Consider the following 22,602-nt stretch of genomic DNA (forward strand, 5'->3'; position numbering starts at 1 on the left):
TTGGTTATCTACTGGAAAGGATATTGACCTAACTACAGTCTCTTTCTTTGCCTCCTCCGCTCCATTGTGGTCTTTTTGTGTTGCATCTGTTAATTTCTTTAATATTGCGCGCCGAGTTGTCCTTCAAGTCCTTTTTTGATAGCCTATATACTTACGCACAACTGGTGAGTACAAGAAAGATACTCATTTACTATGATTTGCTCTTGAAGGATAATGGCGAACGGCCACTTATGAAGAAAGGATGCTGCGAAATATGCTTCACCCAGTTCTTATTGCGACTGTTATTTACTCTCGTGGTTCGTGTCTCTGGTAACTACTTGTCCTACGTAGACGTTTTCCACAAAGATTTCCAGGGCTTCGCTGCCAATACTAAACAGCAGTTTCCCTCACAAACAGCTTAAACTTACTCTGTCTTCCTGCACATGAAATTTTTGACACACCGTTCTGTATGTACTGTCGAGTTTAATGATAATGCTTTGCATAAGGTCTTCTAAGATTCTCAGCCAGGTAAGTTCATCAGCGAATCGTAGGTTCCTCAGATTTGCTGTATTAGCTTTTATGTCAAACATTTGCTCAATGAATTCTCTGAATAGCCCCAGTACGCGCAATGAACATTACTGGAGAGATCGTGTCTGTTTTCCGGACGCTATTCCTGATTGCGAGTTTCTTACTTTCGTTTGGAGGAATACGCTGCTGTCGTTGCCGTTAAAATCATTTTCCAGTAGCTTTACATGCGTCCCTTGTAAACCCTGAGTCCTCAATGTCTGCACGTCTGATGAGCTTTCGACTGAGTTAAAGGATTTCTCGAAAGCTGTGAAGCCTCTTAGAGGGGTGTGTAGTGCCGGGAATTCCACGTTTGAAGCAAAACGCCAGGGCAAGTGAACTAGCATAGCTGGCATTCAGAATTGAACTGACTGCGCCGGGCGTGCGCACACTAGCACGTGCCGCTCATCTTTATTTCTCTCTTCTTCACAGCCGCCACCAAGGCGTCGACTGTGAGCGCATGCCTCAGCTTTTCTACGGTGCGGCGTAGGTGGACGCTATAGGGCACCCTTCGAGAAGAAATGGCGAAATGGACACGCCGAAGAGGCAAAGATGAGGCTGTCTTGGTCGAAGACAGATCGGCGGAAAGTCGGTGACATCTGTGGAGAGCCCGCTGGGAACTCTCTCGAGGTGCGCCCGTTTGAGGCAGTCCGATCGAGTGAACACCTCTTCGCGAGCATTAAGGAATACGGCTGCGGATTGGTCTTCTCGTGAGGTACACGGTGTGGGCCATCGTAGGATGGTGTAAGAGGCGCCTTTACAGCCTCTCGCTTTCAAAAAAACGTGTGTCGAACGCGGAAGGTCAGGATGCTCAAAATGCGCCGGTAAAAAATTTTCAGGCGGCACCGGGCGGAGGTGCTGTATGCAGTTCTGTGGGCGTTGGAGGTACTGCTGGGGCTGGGATGACGGAGCCGAAGCAACAAAAAGGTCTCCGGACAGCCGTAGGGGTGCACAGAAGATGGGTTTAAGCCGCAGAACAACCTAAGTCTCTACGGAGGACCGCTCGCAAATCAAGAAACCCCATAGGCAGCTGGTCTACTTATTGCTCTCTGTCCAGGTGTGCAGTGAGGGCAGCTTTGAGCTAGCGCTGTAGCCGCTTGACCATTTCGTTGCCGCAGGGATGTTAAACGATGGTACGGCACTGCTTGGTGCCAAGCAGCCGGCTAAAGCTTAGGGTGCGGCGCAAAAAAAAGGACAAGAGGCGAAGCTACATTTTGAATGACACGAGGCTATGCATTATTATACAGAATGTCGCTTCGCCTGATGTCCTTGTTTTTGCGCCGCACCTCTTCGACGCATGTGCGCGCTCATTATTCCGCACCTTGTAAGTTCGCCACGTGTCTATGTTTGTACTTGGCACTGTACAACTCTGTTAAAAATAATAACAAAACTAGATCTATCAACATTTCCTTGATCATTGTGACGACGTTGTAGTGGTTATCAGAGAGGAATCATCCGCACGTGCACCTCGTACACCGGGCGCTTAGTGGCGTGTGGTGCCATTTTCGCAAAGACTCCCCTGAACTTTGTTGTTGGTAAAGGGATGCAAATTAGTTTTGTTAGGAAGTTTTTAAAACATCTTCGTTGGGAGGGGAGGAGAGTTTAGCGTTCTTACACTGCTCCTCACCTCTCGCTAACTCTAAATCAGCTGCTGTCACTACCTTGGCTTATATTTTCCAGTTGCCTTCAAGTTCACAAAAACAGCATGAATTCACGTCAAAAGATTCCTGTCACAAAAATAGGATAATGTACGCAGAGTAAGCGTCGCAGGACTACATTTAGTACAAGTCCCCAGTTTCACGAGATTGCAAATTATAGCTACGTCAATTCAAGAGGCCCCAAGCGCATAAATATCAGCGTTGTAGTTTCGGTGTTTTTAAGAATTTTATTAGCCTCCCGGCATCAGCACTGCTCTGCTATCTACCAACAGAAAATATCCAAGCCCAAGCCACGATTGCAGCCGAAATGGGTTGAAACCAATTCTGCGCCTTGACGCTGCATGGAATGCTTCAGAGCACACCCTCGTGAACATTCCAGACACAAAATGACATTAGTATCAACTAATTATAAAAGGGCAGAGAACTCACTATAATTTCACTCGGGCGTGAGCAAATGGGTTCGTGAGGAGCATTTACACCAAAAGCTGGCATAAATCTGACGTTACCCTATGATTTCTTCACAGTCAGCCCCTACCGTCTGCGTCATTTACTGCCTTTCGGCTTTAACCTTCGAGGGAGTCAGTGCCGTTATTTCTTATCATCAAAATGGAAATTTCAAACAAATAAAGAAAGAAATGGTGAAAGGCATGCGAGAACTTTTTATGTTTGTGTTGCGGCCATTTCCGCTCTTCAGGATAATGACTGCAACCCACAGCTGCCACAAATACCAATTCGTGGCGTCGTCCACTTGTTTTACCTTCATAAGATCTCCTCTACAACGAGTCGTGGTATTACTTTTCCCTTGGAAAAATCTCTGCACCTGCACCTGCTGGGCTCAGTTTGGAGGATTCTGCTGGTGTATCAAAGCCAACTGAATCTTAGGTATGAACCTTAAGTAGTATAGCATGCTGCATATTCAATTTTTCTGCTCGAGTGCAGTTTATTCTATCGTGAGCGAGTTTCAGCCCGCTCAACACCAAGCACTCTCATTTCCTTTGGGCTAAAATAGAAATATGGGTTTGTTCTTATTAACGTTAGATGATCTGGCCTGTTTAAGGGATTAATCTTAAGGCACTGCAGATTTCACGAACTTGAAGATTGCCATTGAACTTGGGGAAACTTCCTAAGACTAGATAGTGGTATTTTACTTCATCATCATCATCATCAGCCTGACTATGCCCACTGGAGGGCAAAGGCCTCTCCCATGTCTCTCCAGTAAACCCTGTCCTTTGCCAGCTGCGCCCATCGTATGCCCGCAAACTTCCTCATCTCATCCGCCCACCTAACCTTCTGCCGCCCCCTGCTACGCTTGCCTTCTCTTGGAATACACTCTGCTACCCTCAAGGACCAGCGGTTATCTTGCCTTCGCATTACATATTCCCTGCCCTAGCCAATTTATTCCTCTTGATTCACATTATAGCAGATGGGCTCCGCGCTTGTGTTTATCTTTCGTGAGGAGCTGTACGAAAATGGTAACGCATGCATCGGTACTGAAGTTAAAATTATTAAGCGTGCCGCGACCTGAACCCAAGCAACTTCGTTCGCGCAAGGACTTACGTAATATTTTCTATAGTATATTGGCAGTGACATTCAGTAAATGACTTGATCGGCACCATTTTTCCGAGTCTACAAATAATCGCAACTTTGATAACAGTGATACCTGTTTGAATGCTCGTATTTGCAAGGAATATTCCTTTTGTAAATTCATTTGTCTATACCTTCCTTTGTCTCTACCTTACGTGTTTCGACGAATTTTATAATATATAGCTCCTGCAGAATGACCACCGCATTAAGTATTTTCAAGTTATACAGGTACATTTAATAATTGATAAAACTATTTCATTCCCTTCTCAGTTCTGGTGCCTTCCGCTATGCAAATATAAGCTTATTTCCTCTTTGTTCTTCATATACGTAACCCAGCACTAACGTTGCCATCAGTTTTGTGCACGAATTGTAAATAGCTCGATGAAATTAACTTTTTTTTTTACAGGATGAAGGAGGAAAAACAAATGCTACTTGTTGCTTTTGTTTTTTTGTGCTTCGGACTGTACGCTGCAAAATGTGAGTGTGTTGTTTTTAGCAACTTTCAAAAGGAACAGTTGACTGATATATCTAGCAGATGAGGCTAGCATTTGAATAAAGCGTTGTTTTCCTTTCGGCTTTAATAGTTAAAGTTCAACGGTTCCCAGATTTGGCCAACACATTCCGCTCCCATAAGTGGCTCCCACCGAATGCGTATTCAATGGACATTCGTGCGTACCGTAAGTGAATACGCGGGCCTCCGTTACTATGGCATATGGGCGAAGGTACGCCTGTGTCGTTTGAACTCAAGCAAGCTATAGTTCCCTCCTGCTGCTGAGGGACATTATGGACGTTCACAGAGACTGTGCCTATAGGGTCGTCAGAGTAAGGAAGCAGACACTAAGGAACGAAATCGGCGTGCTACTTCCCCGGAAAGTGGACGCGTCAGAAGTCGGTGTCACTTGTGGAAGTGCGGCATGTTTCAAGCGCTCATTATGTTTACCATGGCCTCTTGTTTAGCCATGAGAAATTTGTGTGGTGGCTGCAACGCATGTTAGCCTGTTTTGTCTGCCTATTTACGTTTACCATCTCTCTAAGAAAGTAGAGTTGATGACCTAAACGCTAATAAGAGCAAAACAACAAACGGTCTTCCATTACACTGTCTTCTATTTATAGGCCCAAAAACTTCTCAGATGTACAGAAAGGTCAGACCGAACAAAAGAATCCAAAGGAAGGTACCCAAAAATTGTGAAAACACCAAACTACAACCCACAGGAATTATGGGTGCCATTAAGGCAACATGACGTAGCACGCTGCTGCTGAGCACAGCGACTGAAACAAAAAGGCGTTCTTCAAAGCCGGTTAGTGTTACAACACGTTGTACCACCGAAGATTCGCAGGCATAATTAAGTGTCTCCAATGTGGCACAACCTGTTTTCAGCGGATCGATGGGGTGGGGCGCCAACAAACTCTTATCGCAGTGTATGGGAATTCGTTAGGCTATAGCGTAGAAAGTACCGCAACTACGACTCGTAGAAACAGAAACGATGAATCCTGTACACGTCATGTGAATGACCATGTCGTCGGAGACCAAGATCCGTCGGTAATCGATCGTCGAATCCAGAGTGAAGGCCGACTTTTGACTGTCGATAAAAAAAATGCATCAATAGCGGAAGTCGAGGGCTCCGCCACTTTGTTACAAAAAGTACCGCCCAAAAATATTGTTCTGCTTGGAACCAGCAAGTACTATGTATATAGTTCGGAGCACGTGGGCATCGACCAGAACATTCACAGATCTCCGGTTAGCAGCAACGTCTCCAGGATAACACCGAAAAATTTCCCTGCGTTATTCCACATGCTCATGATTTTACGTCCAACACGGTTCCCATAGAAGTGGCTCATCACAAACACTTTGAGGCTAGTGTCTATCAAAATGCAAACACTTTTCTTTCAATTCGACACTGGTAGAGGCAATGATGATATCGATTGTTCTGCAACCTCATCCGCATCAGCAGCACCGTTTCGTTGTTCCGGAGATAGTAAGTTTCGACAACGAAAGGTACTCCCCTTTACGTGCACATCGGCACTCTGTACAATGCCGGGATGCGCGCACAGAATAAAGGTTATTTTTATATCCGCCATTCGGGCTATTCCACGTCCGCATCCCATTTTCTTGTTTCCGTGTGAAGGTATTCATGATGTGCATGTTATTTTATCCTGCTGACCACACTAATAACTGCACTTCCTATACTTAGAAGCTACGCATAGCCACCCTCTACATTGCCTCTTGCCCGCTTCTGCCTATCTTGGCACTGAGGTTGGCAACATTTGCCGCAATCAATACAGTGTACTGACTGCGGATTGCATGCCTTCGTACAATCTTTCAACTGCCATCATTACTAGATGTGTTCAAGTTGGCCAGTACCAAATTCAGAATATACCTCTTATGTCATTTGATTAAGATTGGTTAAACATACTGAATTCATCTATAGTGCCAGCTACATCCTTATCGATTAAGATTCCCACACCTAGTTTATTTTGACTAAAGCACGATAGGAGGCACTTGCGTGCCCTTTCGCACTGTATGCTCTTCATCTTCCCTATGCTCACTAAGCACTGTGACATTCCATTTGATTCCGGCTATGTGGAAAATTTCACTTTGAAGCTAGACTCACTAGACAGTATCCGGTACTAAACGTCGCCGCGTAGTTTTCAATGGCGGCCTGTCCGGAGCTAGCTATGGTTATCCCGCTCATCTCGTGACAGGTCTCCGTTCCTCCATGGTAGTTGCTTCGAAGCCGGTGGGGTCTGACGGACAGGTGTAAACTGACGCATTCCTGTAGGAGGTTGTCGCAAAGTACTACAGCAGGGATGCCAAATATTTCTTTGGGACAGTTTGCGTTCTTGTCTCTGGTCGTGGGGATCAGGCCGCCCCTTATTCCTGCTCAGTCAATTCCATCTAAGATGAAAGTTTTTTTTTTAATTCCAGTAGAAAATTTCGGCGGGAGTTGTATTCGAAACACGGTCCTCTTGCACGTGACGCGAATGTTGAGCTTGGAAGCCATCATGCATATATGGATAACTTGTGCGATAGATTGCATCTCGTTAGTTTGTCTTCCTTATCGTTCTTAATGCGAAGCAATGAACTGAATATTTCCTTCTTACCCGGTGTCAGTTCGTTTTCTTTATTATCTAATTTCACCAAGACAGCCTTACTGAAGGGGTATGGCGTATAAGCGGAATATAAGTGCTTGGGCAACTGTTGTTTCCAACTAATATTAACAACTTTTCTCTTTAACAATCTGCTTCTTAGCTAATTTTTGCGTCCAAGGCGGCATCACAATAACAAAAAGGAGAAAAAACTCACAGTAGACCACAGGATACAAAACTGACTAACTGCTGCAGCTGTGGTCTTGGGTTGTGAAGGTCCGCCTCGGATGCTTAAGCACGCATTGTGATCTTCAGTGCCGACGGGTTGCCACTGGTTTCCTAATGACCGCAAAGTTTCCTCCACCTTCGTGATGGCTCCTTGCAGCGAAATGCTCAGGAAAATGGCCTAGTGGCGAATCTGCTGTGGCGAATCTAATATTGTGATTGACGTAATCAATGACTGATGTATTTTCATGGCTTCTTATAGCTGATGATTTTCATCAGCATGGCAGGGCGAAGATACTGCGATCACCTCACCGAAACATCTGACGTCACTGAAAACACATTACTTCAAATTGTTCTGTCCCTCTGATAGACTGCCAACAGCTTACAACGAATTGGCGTTGCTGAGTTTTCGACAGGCTTGTAGAGTAATGGATAACTGCCATACTTTTGCGCTCACTTAAGGCACGAGAATAATTATGATGTGTTGGTCTTGCTTCGTAAAGAGGCCTCTGCATATTGCTCCGTATATTTGTTCCTGTTTCATACGGTGAATCCACATTACCATCATCATCAGACTGGCTACACCCACTGCAGGGAAGGCCTCTCCTATGTCTCTCCAATTAACCCTCTCCTTGGCCAGTTGCGCCCACCTTATCCCTGCAAACTTCCTAATCTCATCCGCACGCCCAACCGTCTGCCGCCCGCTGCTACGCTTGCCTTCTCTTGGAATACGAGTTTCAGCCCGGCAAGTTTACCACGATTCTGCAATCTTTTCGCCCCTTCTGTGCTTATTTTCAGTAGGCGAAACAGTTATTTTTTAATTGATAAGTATTGATCAGGCTGTTTTTCTCTGAACTCCCACATGTTTGGGTATACCTGGATTACTATAAGGAAACCAAACGACTTCATAATATTCAAGCATATATATACCCAAAAACATTTGTAGGGTACTACTTGAGTTTTGAAAGGGGCTATATAGAGGCGTCTTTTAATAAAAAAAGAGCACGTACCAATGAAACTCCTAGAGCTGTGATGTTCATGAAGAAAGAATTGGTTTGCAGGGCAATGGGTAGCAGCATGCATTGTGTGCAGTGGTAGAGAAGAAAGGTTTCTCTTATGCGTAACAATATTTCATATTTCTGACAAGAATCACAAGGCAAGCAAGTAACCACTTGCGTCTCCATAAAAAATAAAAAACATTAACAAGTGTATTTCGTTCAATATTTGCAGATGTGAGTCTCTATAAGAAAGAAAATCTAAACGGCACTCAAATCTATATGAGAGCCTTGAAGGTATGTAGAGTTCTACTTTTTTTAGTGCTATCATTATGAAAAACCGCTCCAACGTGGCAATCGGTGCTTAAAGACACCCAAACAAAACACTAAGATGAGTAGTACTCAATGGGTACCATCATGTGATACCCTGCAAACACGGTCTTCGTCAAAATGCGTTCTTGGAATGCGGCTAGGATTGTTAACATCAGTCAGATATGTGGCGAATTCTGCTCTATCCAACAGACGCAAAAAAACCTTTCAGACATTTTCATGTCAACGAACCCGGTGCACTACAGTAGCCGAGTATATGGCGAGGTTGCAACACCTTTTTAAGTTTTCAGTGAAAGCAAAAGTGTTCGCCTGCCGGAGTTGAGAAGGCTGTCATCAAATTTCATCCCCACATAGCGACACAAAAAATTTGCTTAACGCTGTAATTTTAGGTAATGAGGCATTGCATCGCCTCGGTTGAAAACTGCGAAACCACGCGTCTGAGAACTCCGCCCTTATCCACTATCGTGGCGCATATTCTCCATGACAAACATGACATAAATCATCATTATGACAATATTAGGGCTCCAGCACACTGACCTTAACTTCCCACTCTCGCCCAGCTTTTTGTTTCGACTGTCGGCGGCCCTCACATGCATGCCAAATTCTTGCAGGGCTCACTGCTGATCTTGGTTTCCCCCAAGAGCACTATTGGCCTTCCCAACAGGACCCTTTAGGTCACAACGGGAGATTTCCCCTAGATTGATGGAAGAGCTGTCTTTCTCTTAACTGCAGTGTGGGTAATCAGTAGTATTAAGGTACAAAACGTGTGCATTAGAACGCATTTTGACGAAGACCGTGTTTGCAGGGTATCACATGATGGTACCCATTGAGTACTACTCATCTTAGTGTTTTGTTTGGGTGTCTTTAAGCACCGATTGCCACGTTGGAGCGGTTTTTCATAATGATAGCACTAAAAAAAGTAGAACTCTACATACCTTCAAGGCTCTCATATAGATTTGAGTGCCGTTTAGATTTTCTTGGTTTCCCCCAAGATCACTATTGGCCTTCCCAACAGGACCCTTTAGGTCACAACGGGAGATTTCCCCTAGATTGATGGAAGAGCTGTCTTTCTCTTAACTGCAGTTTGGGTAATCAGTAGTATTAAGGTACAAAACGTGTGCATTAGTGGTTCTCAGTGTTTATTTGCTTACCGCCAGCGTTTTTGTACCATGAGAGAAATTTGCTTCTTATCCCTGTTAATTTTCAAATAGTGACTTATTTTAACAGCCTGAATGTTTTGGCTACCTTTAATACCTCCTCCACTACTTACACGAGCACGCCATTTAAATGATATGTGTTTACGAGGGCACGTGTTCATAAAAATAATTTCCTTGAGACCACCTGTTCCGCATTTTCATTTCACTGCCTCTCCCCATATAGTTAATGAGCAGTTTTTTGTGCTGCCAAGGCTCTGAAAAGCTTAAGTGGTACATAAATGCTCAGTGTAAGTCAGTGCTTGTTCAATGCTAAAGAGCGCTTAATTTCAGTGAATATAACAAGAGTTCGTCCTCAACAGTGTATCCTCCACAATCTTGCAGATAACAGCAGCCTCCAAGAATGGTCGGTTTCCTGTGGTTAGGCGCTGAAAGTCGTAAGCTCGTCGCTCAAAGGGACAGCTAGACTTCGTCTTGAGTGCCATAGTACAATAGCCCCAAGTTTTCAAGGCGACAATACTCTACACTAACTTTGTCCGAGATAAGCTGTGTTTGTGAAACCTTTATAGGCTTATGGAAACTACAGCTCAACCGTTCGCATTGAAAACTCAGGAGAGAACTTTTTACGACTTAGGAGATGGAGATGGGGCGCTCTGAAAAATTCATTCCGCTAGGCCATGCGAACTGTCGTCCTAAAATACATGATATCTAAAATGGCTTTTGGCTTGTGTTGCAAACGGCCTCGCCTTTAATACTCTGGAGCATGGAGTTCAAAAAGTCTGAGAAAATTTTGTTGGGTTCGCAGGCACTTTTTTTTCCTTGCACTCATATGAAACCAGTGAATGAAATTTCCACTTATTACGTTCACAAAGAATAACTGGAAGCCTCAGAAGGAGTTGAGTTGCGTTGAAAGCGATCAATAAGGTAGTTTTACGGCCTACAGTTCTATCGCTTGAACGCGGTGGAAGTATTATATGTGGGCTTCACGTGAGAAGCGGTTAAGAGATTATAAGGCAGAGCTAGCACATAACAGGAGGTGGTGAAAATTCGTGCTTGTTTATGCGGATTTGAGCAGCCAGTAAATCGGATGCAAATACTACTGCAGCAGACATAACAAGAAAACCATGACATAAAACTAAACAAAAGAGAGAAAACAAAACTGCAATTTAATCTTTGTTACAGAAAATGTAATATTTTGTACATATTTAGCATATCTTCACACCCAAACAGAGGTTTAAAAATAACATATATGTCAATCTTCTCATAGAACAAAAATATGTTACCCTACCCATTAAAAAAAAAGTATTGCTACAGTTAGCGCCGCATGTGAGCAGTTTATACACTGGAGGGCATATTTCGCCCCCAGTGGTAAAAAAATTCTAAGTGTTAAAACAATATTGGTGACAGCACAGACTAAAAGAAACCCCAGCCTGGTCCCAGTGTGCAAAAGTTCAGGGGTTTTGTAAAAACCTGTGTCTTTTTTCACGAAGGTTTGTAAACAATTAAATGACCGAAAAGGAGGGGCGTTGATAGATGGGACCACATTTTTTTTTAAATATCAGATGAGCTATAAGGATACATGGCAATATGCTTCTTAGGTTCGGTTGTGTTATAGCGGAAAACGCGACATTGAGGTCGTGTGTATCACGAAAAAATAGCACCTGAGGTGCTACAAAACTATGTCAATATTCCGTCCAGGTGCTGCGTACAGAGGCGCCTCTTCGTTTACTAATGTTTTCTACAGGAATAGAAAAAGAAATTCCAAAGTGCCTGATTTCGAAATTCTTAGCAAAAACGAGTTACGGAGTTAAACGCACATTAGAGACCAACTATAAATCAGGGACTAAAGCCAAGTAAGTACTATTTGATTTCTTTACTACAACACTCACTTCTACCTTTTTGAGGTGGGCTTTTAGCAACATTCAGCCCCAGATGCCAGAAAGTGCAATAGGCTATGCACCTATTGAGTGCGCCCTTCTATGTTAATGTCTTTTCATAAGTCATTGATTTGTTTATCATTTTGGTGTAACGCCAGGTTACCTCCTGGTGCGCCCCCCGTAGGACGTGGTCACGGAATAACATTATAAGAATAATTGGTTGTTGGGAAAAGAAAATGGCGCAGTATCTGTCTTAAATAAATCGGCGGACACCTGAACAGCGCCGTAAGGGAACGAATAAATGAGGAATTGAGAGAGGAAAGGAAGAAAGAGCTGCCGTGGTGGAGGGCTCCGGAATTTTTTCGACCACCTGGGTATCTTTAACGCGCATTGACATCGCACAGGACACGGGCGCACTTTGCGTTTCGCCTCCATCCAAATGCGGCCACCGCGGACGGGTTCGAACCCGAGTACGCCGTATCAGTAGCCGGGCGCTGATTCGATATTCGAATATCAATTTTGCTCGATGGCGGAGGAAGGCGGCTAGTATGAGCAACGACCGTTCATGACCCTGCTGTTGTTTGGCTAGGATAGCATTGATCCCGTGTCTTCTCGAGTCGGCGCGAACTTGAGTGGAGGCCGATGCATTGAACTAGAAAAGCATACGTACTGCGAGCAATAAAGCAATGAACTACAATAGGATTTCTACCTGTCGAAAGTGTTTATCGTCCTCTGAAGCAGTGGTAAATTATTTCTTGAAGACTTATGTTAGCGGAAAGGATTTGATCCCGAACTGTTTCACGAAATGATAGAAATACGAACACAGGCCTTTAAGCCTCCAGAAGTCCTTTCTTAGCCAGAAAACAGGGAGGTCCTTGATAGAGCGTATTTCACCGGTGTCTGGTCGTGCTACACAGGCATCAAACAGATGTGTAAAATGCTGAATAAAGCATGAATAGCGGACAGTCGTTGGAGGTGTGAAGAAAACAATCAACAAGGCCACAGCAACGGCGAGGTGACACAAACGTAAGGTCCACTTGAACTCCTGAGGACACTCCATCCCCCGCTTAAAAGTTCCCGCACCATTAGAGGGAACAGCATATGTTTAAATTGATAGATAACATCACTTAACTGTACCAAATGCAGATTTTTAGCGGTCGATGTCTCCGCACTGATCTGGCAGTAATCGTTACAAAAACCGCTGAAGAAGTGGCTCCCATCATCATGCCAAAATTTAAAGGTTTATTCTATGAAAATGAACCATAAAGATAGCCTTGCCACGAGCTATTTAATACCATAGTAGCCTAAATTGGAAAGCTACCAGGCTAGTTGGTGCTGCATTGGTTTCAGCAGGACCGAACACAGAAAGACACGAAGATATATACACAGTGATTGGGCTGTTTTATAAGTTAACGTTCAAGTTTAGTACTTAATTCTTTGTCTACGTGTCCTTGAGTGCTCCATCGTCATGCTTGTACGTACTAAAAACGATAGCAACCCGAGCGGTATCGTTTCATGTACTTTTTATTTCTGCTGACAAGTAAGTTTTTCTCACTATTCGATGCGGAGCCTTGCTACGGCTCTTTTTCGCAATCCTTGTTCTGTGATAACCATCCAGAATTTATAACTTCACTACACTCGTACGAAGCCTTTCTTGCAGATGTTTTCTGCAGAGGCTATGATGCGTTTCTGTTCTGTGCATTTTATGTTTTATTGAGGCCTAATTCTCCATGTAGTGTTCTGAAATGTTTCATGTTGTCGACTGGCGCCAGCTGATTGGTTGCATGCATATTAAGTTCGCTTATAACATCGCGTGTACCGCGTGTAATTAAGAGACATTTCTCATCAGGATACGTGTTGCTGGAAAATTCATGAGTTGACTCTGGAGAGCCTCAATCTAACCAAGTGACGAAAATTATTTTTTTCACAGTAACGTCGCTATCTAAGCTATGATTATTGTTCTTCTGAAAATGACGTCTTGTTCAGTATCTCACAATATCTCGCACCTTTCGGTGAAGTTTATTTCTGGCCTAGCAATCGCTTCAACTACTCACATACATAAAAATCACTGAAAGTGTTGAAAAAAAAAGCTTGCATGCTTAGAGGACTTCATCGATGGTGATGAGATTTCACTGTTTTTTTTTTCCTGTTTTCAGAGGCATAAAGGCGAAACTGACTAAATTGTGAGTATAATAACCGCAGTTATTTCTTATTCTGAACGCTTCCTGGGTTCTGCAATAGCACTTTTCTACATTTTCAAACGATTTTTAGGTACGGCTACAGAATATTACTCCACATAATAAAGTGATATAGTGTTACTTAACCTTCGTGTCGAAGAAGAGCCGACAGCATGGTCATATTATAGTACAGTACAGCTGGTGATTATTCCTCACTGTTAAAATGCAATCGCTTGGCGGTCATGAGAAGATGTTAAACATTATATTAGCTAGCCTGCCGGGATGGCGAAATCATAGTGCCTGATCACAAAGCCTTGGTCCCTCAAGCTAAATTGACAGCACAATCGCTGATGTAATGCTCAAAAATGAACAGCAAAATTTTATACCGAAAGGGCTAAGTACCGCGATTGGTCCCACTCTGTCTTGAACATAATTTCTCATGCAATGAACGCAAAAAAATTGTAATAAAATTCTTGTTCTTATCTCTGTATACTTGCATTCATCTTTATATCACTTACAGAAAAAGCCATATCAGCATATTTGTGAAAAATGATTCTCGCCCTTACCTTCAAGTCTCCCCTGAGAAAGGTAAGCACGGTGTCAAAATATATATCAAGTGCATCACGGCTACTAAATATCGTGCGCATTAGGTCCTATTTCGATATATATATGCTCTTTCAGCGAATGCGGACCAGAATTTTTAAATAGGCTTTTTCAGATATATGAATGGCACAAGTGGCGCTGAAATACCGATGTTAGCGGACCTTTTAATTTTTATAATGAGTTTTTAAACATTCCAAAAAGTAGAAATCTATAACATTCTACCAAAATGATGTTCAAGTAAATGAATCTATGTCGCTTTGGCCTTCAAAAGAACTTTTATTTCATGGTGCTTCGGAAAATATTTTCCGTGAGCAACCCTTGCTCAGTCCTTTCGTCAGAGGCCTGATTTCGGAAAAAACGGCTTATTGTCTAAGCAAGGGGTATCATTTATGAGGAGAACCAGGTTTTCCTGGTTATGAGCATTTCCCTTTGCGGCACAGCATCCACGTTCTTGTGTGGACGCGACTTTTCAGAGCTTTATTAAGGAGTCTAGCGTTGGTTTCACAAAGTCAGTGATCGCAGTTTCATTTTAAATTCGTGCCGGACCAAAATGGTAGGGCGATATTTTGCCTAGAAATTGTAGTCGAGTAGTGCAGTGCAGTGCATTGCTGTCGTTTAAAGTTCTTTCACCTCTTTTCGGATGATTGCAGAACTACCCTACACTTCCACTAATTTTTCATTGCAGAAAGATGTTCTGTTGAGAAAAATACGTAATTTTGCATGAATGGGTTTTTAAACATTAACCTGCTATTTCGTAAGCGTGATAATATGCGGCACGCGAGGATTCCTAATTGTTTTCAGCCATTGATGTTATTTTTGTCAAATAGAGTTATATTTGTTCTTACTAAGTAGCGGTTTTTGTGAAAAGAGGGCTCTATGCATTAACAAAAACGTTGAGACGTTTCGGAGTACTAGAGCGTGAACTGCACCTTCTTTCGTCTTTTTCAGTCGCAGTAACCTGGTTTGGTTTATTGGGGTTTAACGTCCCAAAGCGACTCTGGCTATGAGGGACGCCGTAGTGAAGGACTCCGGTAATTTCGACCACCTGGGGTTCTTTAACGTGCACTGACATCGCACAGCACACAGGCCTCTAGAATTTCGCCTCCATCTAAATTCAACCACCCCGGCCGGGATCGAACCCGCGTCTTTCGGGCCAGCAGCCGAGCGCCATAGCAACTCTGCTACCGCGGCGGCTTGGTCGCAGTAACCTATTTCACAGTGATACGCTTGTTTAATTGTGCGACTTTTTGCTATCATAAATTGAAATAATAAATAAGCGAGTTGGGCACAAATCAGTTTTCAATTTTGTTTTGCAATCAGATCCGCTTCCACCGGCCTGGACCGAATTGGAAACTGTCAAATATGCTAAGCCTGGGAAGTGCATTGTTTTAGAAGCGTCATCTAAAAAAAGTAAGTATGATCGCAGCCACCTGCTTACAATGATGAAATAAACAAACACCTAAATGTGGCATTTAATAAAACGTGAGAGCACATTTCTTTGTCCTTTGCAGGAGCAGCCTCAGTCATCCCGAAGCGCCGATCCAAAATTGGTTCGAATGAATGCTTATCCCTCAATTCGTAGGAACAGTAGCAAGTATCCGTCTAAATTACATTGGGTGCCGAACAATGCTGGAAGAAATTCAGTCACTGGAAGTACCATTATTTAAATTACGAGGGCTCTCAAAAACTTTCTGCAGATGCGTCAGGCGATGTAGAAGTATGGAATGAGACGGCAAAGCCCAAAGCTGTATTGACAGTAAAGCATGAGCCACTATTATGCTCTAAAAAATATTTCTATTGCCATGATGCCTGCGACTGTTTGTTAACGGAGTGACTTTGTAAAAAGGCTGCTTCAGTGGCGGCAACCGTTAACTAAAATCAATTGCGGAATTATCTTTACACTGCCTAGACTAACGCACAGCAGGAGTGCATCCGTGGCGTTCAATGTTCTGATCTCATCCGCATACAGAGAAAAACAGAAGATATGTCACAACTAAACAAACCTTTATGCAGAGTTTTGTATTACGCCACTTTTAACGCCTAAAGATTTTTATTTATCTCGACGTTATCTACTGTCGAGGACGTCACAGAATCACTTTTTTTTTCTCCGGAGCTATCACCGTTTCGCAGAGAAGTGTTGTAAAAAATATTGCATACTTTTGAGTTGGGGGAAGATGGATAGATGGTAAGTAGTGGCATATTTTATGGCGCTGGCTGCGGTGGTGAAGACGTAGAGTGGAAGTTGGTGGCCGTCAGTTGTAATCAGCGGGACGAATGACTCAAGGGTGAAGTTTTTAAATGCACCTTGCAGTAGTGGTGTCTGGTCACGACAGATAGATGTAAAGAATGAATTTATTGCTTGTCTTTGATTAGTCAGTAATAATCATAAAATGATAAACGTGGCATAAGACGGCGTGTGGAAAAGTATGATACATTTTGCGTGTTCTCCTTTAATGTCGGGAGACTCGGACCGCAGTGTATTCAGTCATTTAAATGCGCTCAACGAATTAGTTCGCAGGCTAGCAGCAAGAAAGTATTGTCAAGGCTTGAAACGCAACTGGTGTACTAGAAATGACTGTGCACAATATTCTCTACAATTTGTTCAATAAAAGAATGAGATACAAATCTGGGCCCATTGTTTCATGGTTGTAAAAGAGTGAAACACCGCAGGGACTACACGAAGCAAAGAACAGCATAAGGTAAACGCTGGGCAAGAGCACAATTGCGGCGTAGAAAACCAAAGGAAACCAGATTAATAAAAATTCTTATTGTGCAGAACAGAAATATTCGGAATTTTTGCTGATTATACATGCGGAGATTCACCTAACGAAGGTGTCCGAGCGAGAGGGCTAGACGTACAGGATTGGTCAACAGTTAAGCACACCTGGTCTTCTTTTGAATCATGTCCCCACGTCTCTACATCTCTGAAGGCGGTTATGTCTGTATGAGGTAGGAAAAGCATTATTTGCACCTCTGGGAATCCTCTGATTTTTAAAGTTCTTGAGCGTGCAACTGTAATATATAAAAGCAAAACTGTGCAGCCTGGGAACTTCTGAGCGACATCGTACAAGCTACCCTAATTTCTTTCCATTTACGAACACTACGCTCACTGCTACTTAAGTTCCACTACACTCTAAGCAAAAACTAGCCTATAAAGGAGTAAAAAGAGCGTGAGCTGACCTTAAGTGCACACCATTTGAAGGGCTGATTATTCTCGCCAAGTCCTGGAGCAGATTTTCATCACTAAAAACACGAATTACGGTTCACAACGAAAACACATTGCTCTTTTAAATATGCGCAATTCAAGCTGTTACGAAGATTTTGAAGGCGGCTTCAATCTCTTCTGTTTGCTAACCTCAAGACTTTCGATGGCGGGTTTAAGAGCAACCACCCATTGCTAACTCTAAGAAGCTGCTATTCTTTTCAGTAGGAATCTGCTTCCGCTTCTAAGAGTGAGCATTCGCTTTATGTGTGATTGAAATAAACTTCGCTAATTGGGAAGCATACCATGTTCCTAAAAGGAGAGCGAAAGACCACAGCTCTCTTCTTTTTAATCCCATACAAGGTTGTTCTTCTTTAGAGTGTAGGTAGTGATGTCGAAGTGATGAAATTGATAAGCGAATGCTTCTTAAAGGATGAATATTTCGCTGTAGAGAACTTGGTCGAGAGCAAGGGCTAATGCTCTCAGAGCGACAGCACAGAATAGATATGAGAATTTCTGGTTGAAAGGTGCAAGCGACAGCGGTTTGTGCGTCGTCAGTCTAGCGCTGTGCCGTAGATAGGGAAGACAATATGTAGCAGTCACGGGCTTGAAAGATCAACTTACATGGTGAATGCCGGAGACGAGCAACAGGTTCTGTCTGGACACATAGATGAATTAGGCTCACTTCCTGGAGTTCTCTGCCAATATAACAACTACGGAGCAGAGGCCAGGCATGTCATGGTTGCTTCGAAGAAAAGGAGGCTACAATATTTTCGACACACTGAGATTTGCTAGATGTGTTTTAGATACAGCCACGGATAATTTCTGTACTCTGCGTCCACTCTTTCAAAACCTGTTATTGCAATGATTACAAGTATTCGTTTTTCTTATAGACCACGCCTTAGTAATGTTGATATTTGTATTAAACTTAGTCACTGCATAACGAGTTGAAGTTATTTTTTTCTGTTCTCAGGATTCCGCCCTGCCTGTACGCTTTGGGGGTATAACCACACAATTAAATGCCAGGAAATATTTGTGGAATTATGCGGAACCGGCACGGTTGTAGACCTGACAAAATGCACTCAGACTGAAGGAGAAAAAGATAAGTAAGTGAAGAAAGAGTATATGCCTCAAGCTGTGTCTGAAAAACTGCTAAACCTTATTTAATGTGGCAAATATTAAATCTTTGCTACTCTTTGCTTCCATCAGTACCGCAAAACATCTTTAAAAGCCATAGCAGCAGCCTGATGTTATGAGTCTGAGGATTCCAGTTAGCTAACTTATGAATGTAAATGTGTCATAAATAAACGCACTCATACCAAACTGCTCATTTTTCTCTTTAAAGCATGCCTTAACACCGTTGTATTACAAATTAGCTATTATCGCAGTGCGAAACGAATGAAAATAAGAAAATGGTAATCTATACCTACTGCATGTAATTTCATCGTCGTCCTGGGTCTTACGTTTTCCCTAGTATAGTCCGCCTCTCCGTTACCGGCTTTGTAGAAGTAGCACAATTTTGCCAATTCGCAAAACTGCCCTCGAGAGAACTGATTCAAGACGACGTTCTTCGCTTTTTTTTTTGCTGCACTTGCCGCGGTGCTTTCCACGCATTTCCAGAGTAATTGCGTTTTGACGGCGAAATATTTCCTCTAGAAATACGTACCGGGCACCAGCCGTAGGCACGCAGCCGTGGTACTCCACAAGTAATTTGGTTTGGTTTGGGGTTTAACGTCCCAAAGTAACTCAGGCTGTGAGGGATGCCGTAGTGAAGGGCTCCGGATAGTTTAGAACGCCTGCGGTTCTTAAACTTACACTGATATCGCACAGCACATGGGCCCCTAGCATTTCGCCTCCATCGAATTGCGACAGCAGAGGCCGGGACCGAACCCGCGTCTTTCGGGTCCGCAGCCGAGCACCATAACAACTAAGTCACCGCGGCGGCGACAAGTAGTTTACTTTTACGCAGCTTTCTTATATATATATTGCGACGGTACGACAGTCCCGCCCAAAGGAAAGGACACGAAGTCGGAAAAGCCGAAGGAACAGCGCCAGCGGCCCGCGATCTTTATCTTCGTCTGCGCGCGCTCGCTCCTCCCCGCTCTTCCCGCGCCTCATCTTCTTCCGCCCAGGACACTTGGTCGGCCACGCCGTGCCTGGGCGTTTATTCCTCTAACAATATAATACCGTCGTTTCCAGTGCAAAACACACATCTTTTAACACTGACGATAGGCTAAAAGTCTTGCCTCAATTATTATTCCCCTTCAGTGTCCTTGTGGGTGGGTGAAATTATTCTGGAGCCTGCACTATGCTGCCTCTTTTTCTTGGCCTTCTTTGGCGGCTCAATTCTCCATCACTTGCCTTGTGGCGCGGTTGATGCGTCTACCAAGAAGTGAAAAGGTTCCTGAGCCTTTTCGCATGAGAACGAAATTTCATCTCTAAATCGCGGGAATAGTTGCACTCGCTATTGCACGGAAATAAATGAGGCTGTGAAAAAATTCGAGAAATTTTCCCTCAACACTAATATCTCAGCACATGATAGTGCGGAATATATAGCGGTAGGTAGATGCAATTAATAGCGCAAAGTCCTCCCATAAACCTTATTTTGCACGAGTTGAGGCATATCATTACTTACCAGTTTTGTTAGCAACCGGAGCTAAGTTAACAAAAATAATCGACTTATCTGCACTTGCCATAAATAGAATATTAAGCTTAAGCACAAATTGTTTAAATTTAATAAACAAGCACACTGATCACCCAATATATGACAAAATATTAAGCTTCATTGAATTTTCACAGAAAATTCTTGTTTTGGCCATATTGACTTGGAACCTATTTATATGCTAAATTTAATTTTATGATACTACCTAAATTTTGAGTCTCATTAGTGGCAACTGACTAGGTCATTGAAGTTTATTTTAATCGTACTATTTGTATTTCAGCTGGGACATGCCGAATCGAAGTAAAAGTTGTTGAAGGTCAAGAAGTGAATTATTGTAAGAAAAATAACTAATTGGAGATTGCCAATTCAAAGAAACTCTGAAAATTAGAGAACAATAAAGTTTCTAGGGAGTGTTAGCGTGCGCAAATCGTAATGTGTAGAGTTTTTTTCTGCACCTAAGAAATATGATCTAAATTTATTTGACAAGTGAATAACGTGAATGGCCATTGTTCTCTCTTCTTTCTGTGTTCTGTTTTGCTAATATCCCTTCTAGACACGAGCGGAGGTAAAATAAAAAATATTGATTTTTATTAATAGTGAGGCCTCAAGCACTTGGAATCAGTGACAAAGGCCAGGGCTGTGCACATATCCGCATATGACGAATCAAACTGATATTCCCGCCCCAAATGTATCTTTAACTGTCCTCGTATATGTCTTCTTCTTGCCTTGCCGCTATGAATGTATATTTTTTATAGTGAATATGCTCCTAACAAATACTAAGACTTTAGTGGCAACTTAATAGTGGCATTGCTTCTGTAAGCCGAGGAGCGAGCATAGCAGTACGGAGCTCCCGGTTGGGGAAGTGGTGGTTTTTTCCACGCTTCTGCTTGTATTTTTTCCCCAGCCCTAAAGACATATCACAGGCTTAGGTGCGTGCAACACCGCATCAGCATTTTAACTCTTAGCACTTGTTACTGTGGACGTCAACAGTACCGCCTTTGAACAGAAAACAGCTCTATGGAACCAAAGTATGCTATGCAACGCCCCCACCCCACCCCCACCCCACTCTTGGTACCAGCAATGGTGAACAAATTGTAAGGGAGTATCCTTTCATTAATCTAATAGCATCGCTACAAATATAAAGGTCTCATTCTGCGGGCTACATGAAAGTCCTGAAATCACGATTGGTTTCGCTAAGAGCAAAAAGTGCGATTCTTTCGTGCATAAAATACGGTCTCGCGCAGTGAATGAATATCTGAAACACTGCTAGGCTTTGCTTTTCTACAAACAACCTTGGCACCAGAAGCATGAATAAAGTGCTGTCCAGGGAAGACTGTGTTGAGGTTGAGTGCGATCACTTGATCTCTGAATAGCAGCTGAAATGTGCGCAGCATTTTCTTTGCGAAAATCTCCGTTTGCTGTAGAAAAGCAGCAGTGGCTGCAAACACGCCTTCCGCAGTAACCTCACGAATTTTAGGAAGTGACTTAAAGGATCCAGGTGTTTGCTCGACAGATTTACCAAGGCGTTGTCTGATTACGTTATTAGTTCTCTGCATAATACGGGTGCCAGTTTGCCAAATGGTAGGAATATTATCCAGGGAGTGACTAATATCTCTGTAGAAATTGATGTCCGCGTGAAGAATTTCTCAAGAGAAAAATTGCTTACCTCCATGTTGCACCTTCAAGTCTTAGCGAACACAGTCTTCAGGCACCACACAACGAGGGAACAGCTGCGCACCTGCGATTTTCTCGCACTCTGCGCCGCATTTAAAACAAATACTAATGGCCGCGACTATCTGCCGTCGTCGTAAGTTATAAGAAAATGTGCCATGATTGTCTGCAACGAAACAGCCTTGTCACCTGATCAGCAGGAATCCTGAACCCTACAGAACCACAGTCAAGAACCTTCCAGGGTCTTGACTGTGGCATGGGCATTTTTGGCCCTTTCCATTGTCAAAATCTAGAAACAAGTAGATCATCGTAGCGACTGACTGCCTGACCCCATAGCTGAGGCAAAGGCCCTGCCGAACGGTACAGCACAAGAATTCACGAAATTTTTCATGGAATACATCCAGCGATAAGATCCCGTTGAAGTGTTCATGAAGTGCAGAGAAACAGCGTTCACGAAGGAGATGGCGCAAGCCATCGTGCGCTGCAATCAAACAAGCCACCGGAGGACGACTCTGTACAATCCGCAGACGAACGGTCTTCTGGAGCGTTTCAAAATAACAACAGACATTGTTTTCATGTGTGTCGACGCCAGACATAAGGCTTGGGATGTCGTCTCCGCCTATAACACCGCAGTGGAAGAGACCACACAGCTGACGCCATTTAGATTCGTCTATGGCAGGTAGACCACGACCATACTTACGTGATGCTGCCAAACGTTACCGAAGAAAACATCGACGTCGTCGGCTATCTAGAGTGAGCAGAAGAAGCACGATTCCTGGCATGGGAGCGTATTAAAAGCCAACATCGCACCGACGGCTGCCGCTACAACCAACG

Source organism: Amblyomma americanum, chromosome 8 (genome assembly GCF_052857255.1).
Source record: "Amblyomma americanum isolate KBUSLIRL-KWMA chromosome 8, ASM5285725v1, whole genome shotgun sequence".
NCBI lineage: Eukaryota > Metazoa > Arthropoda > Arachnida > Ixodida > Ixodidae > Amblyomma > Amblyomma americanum.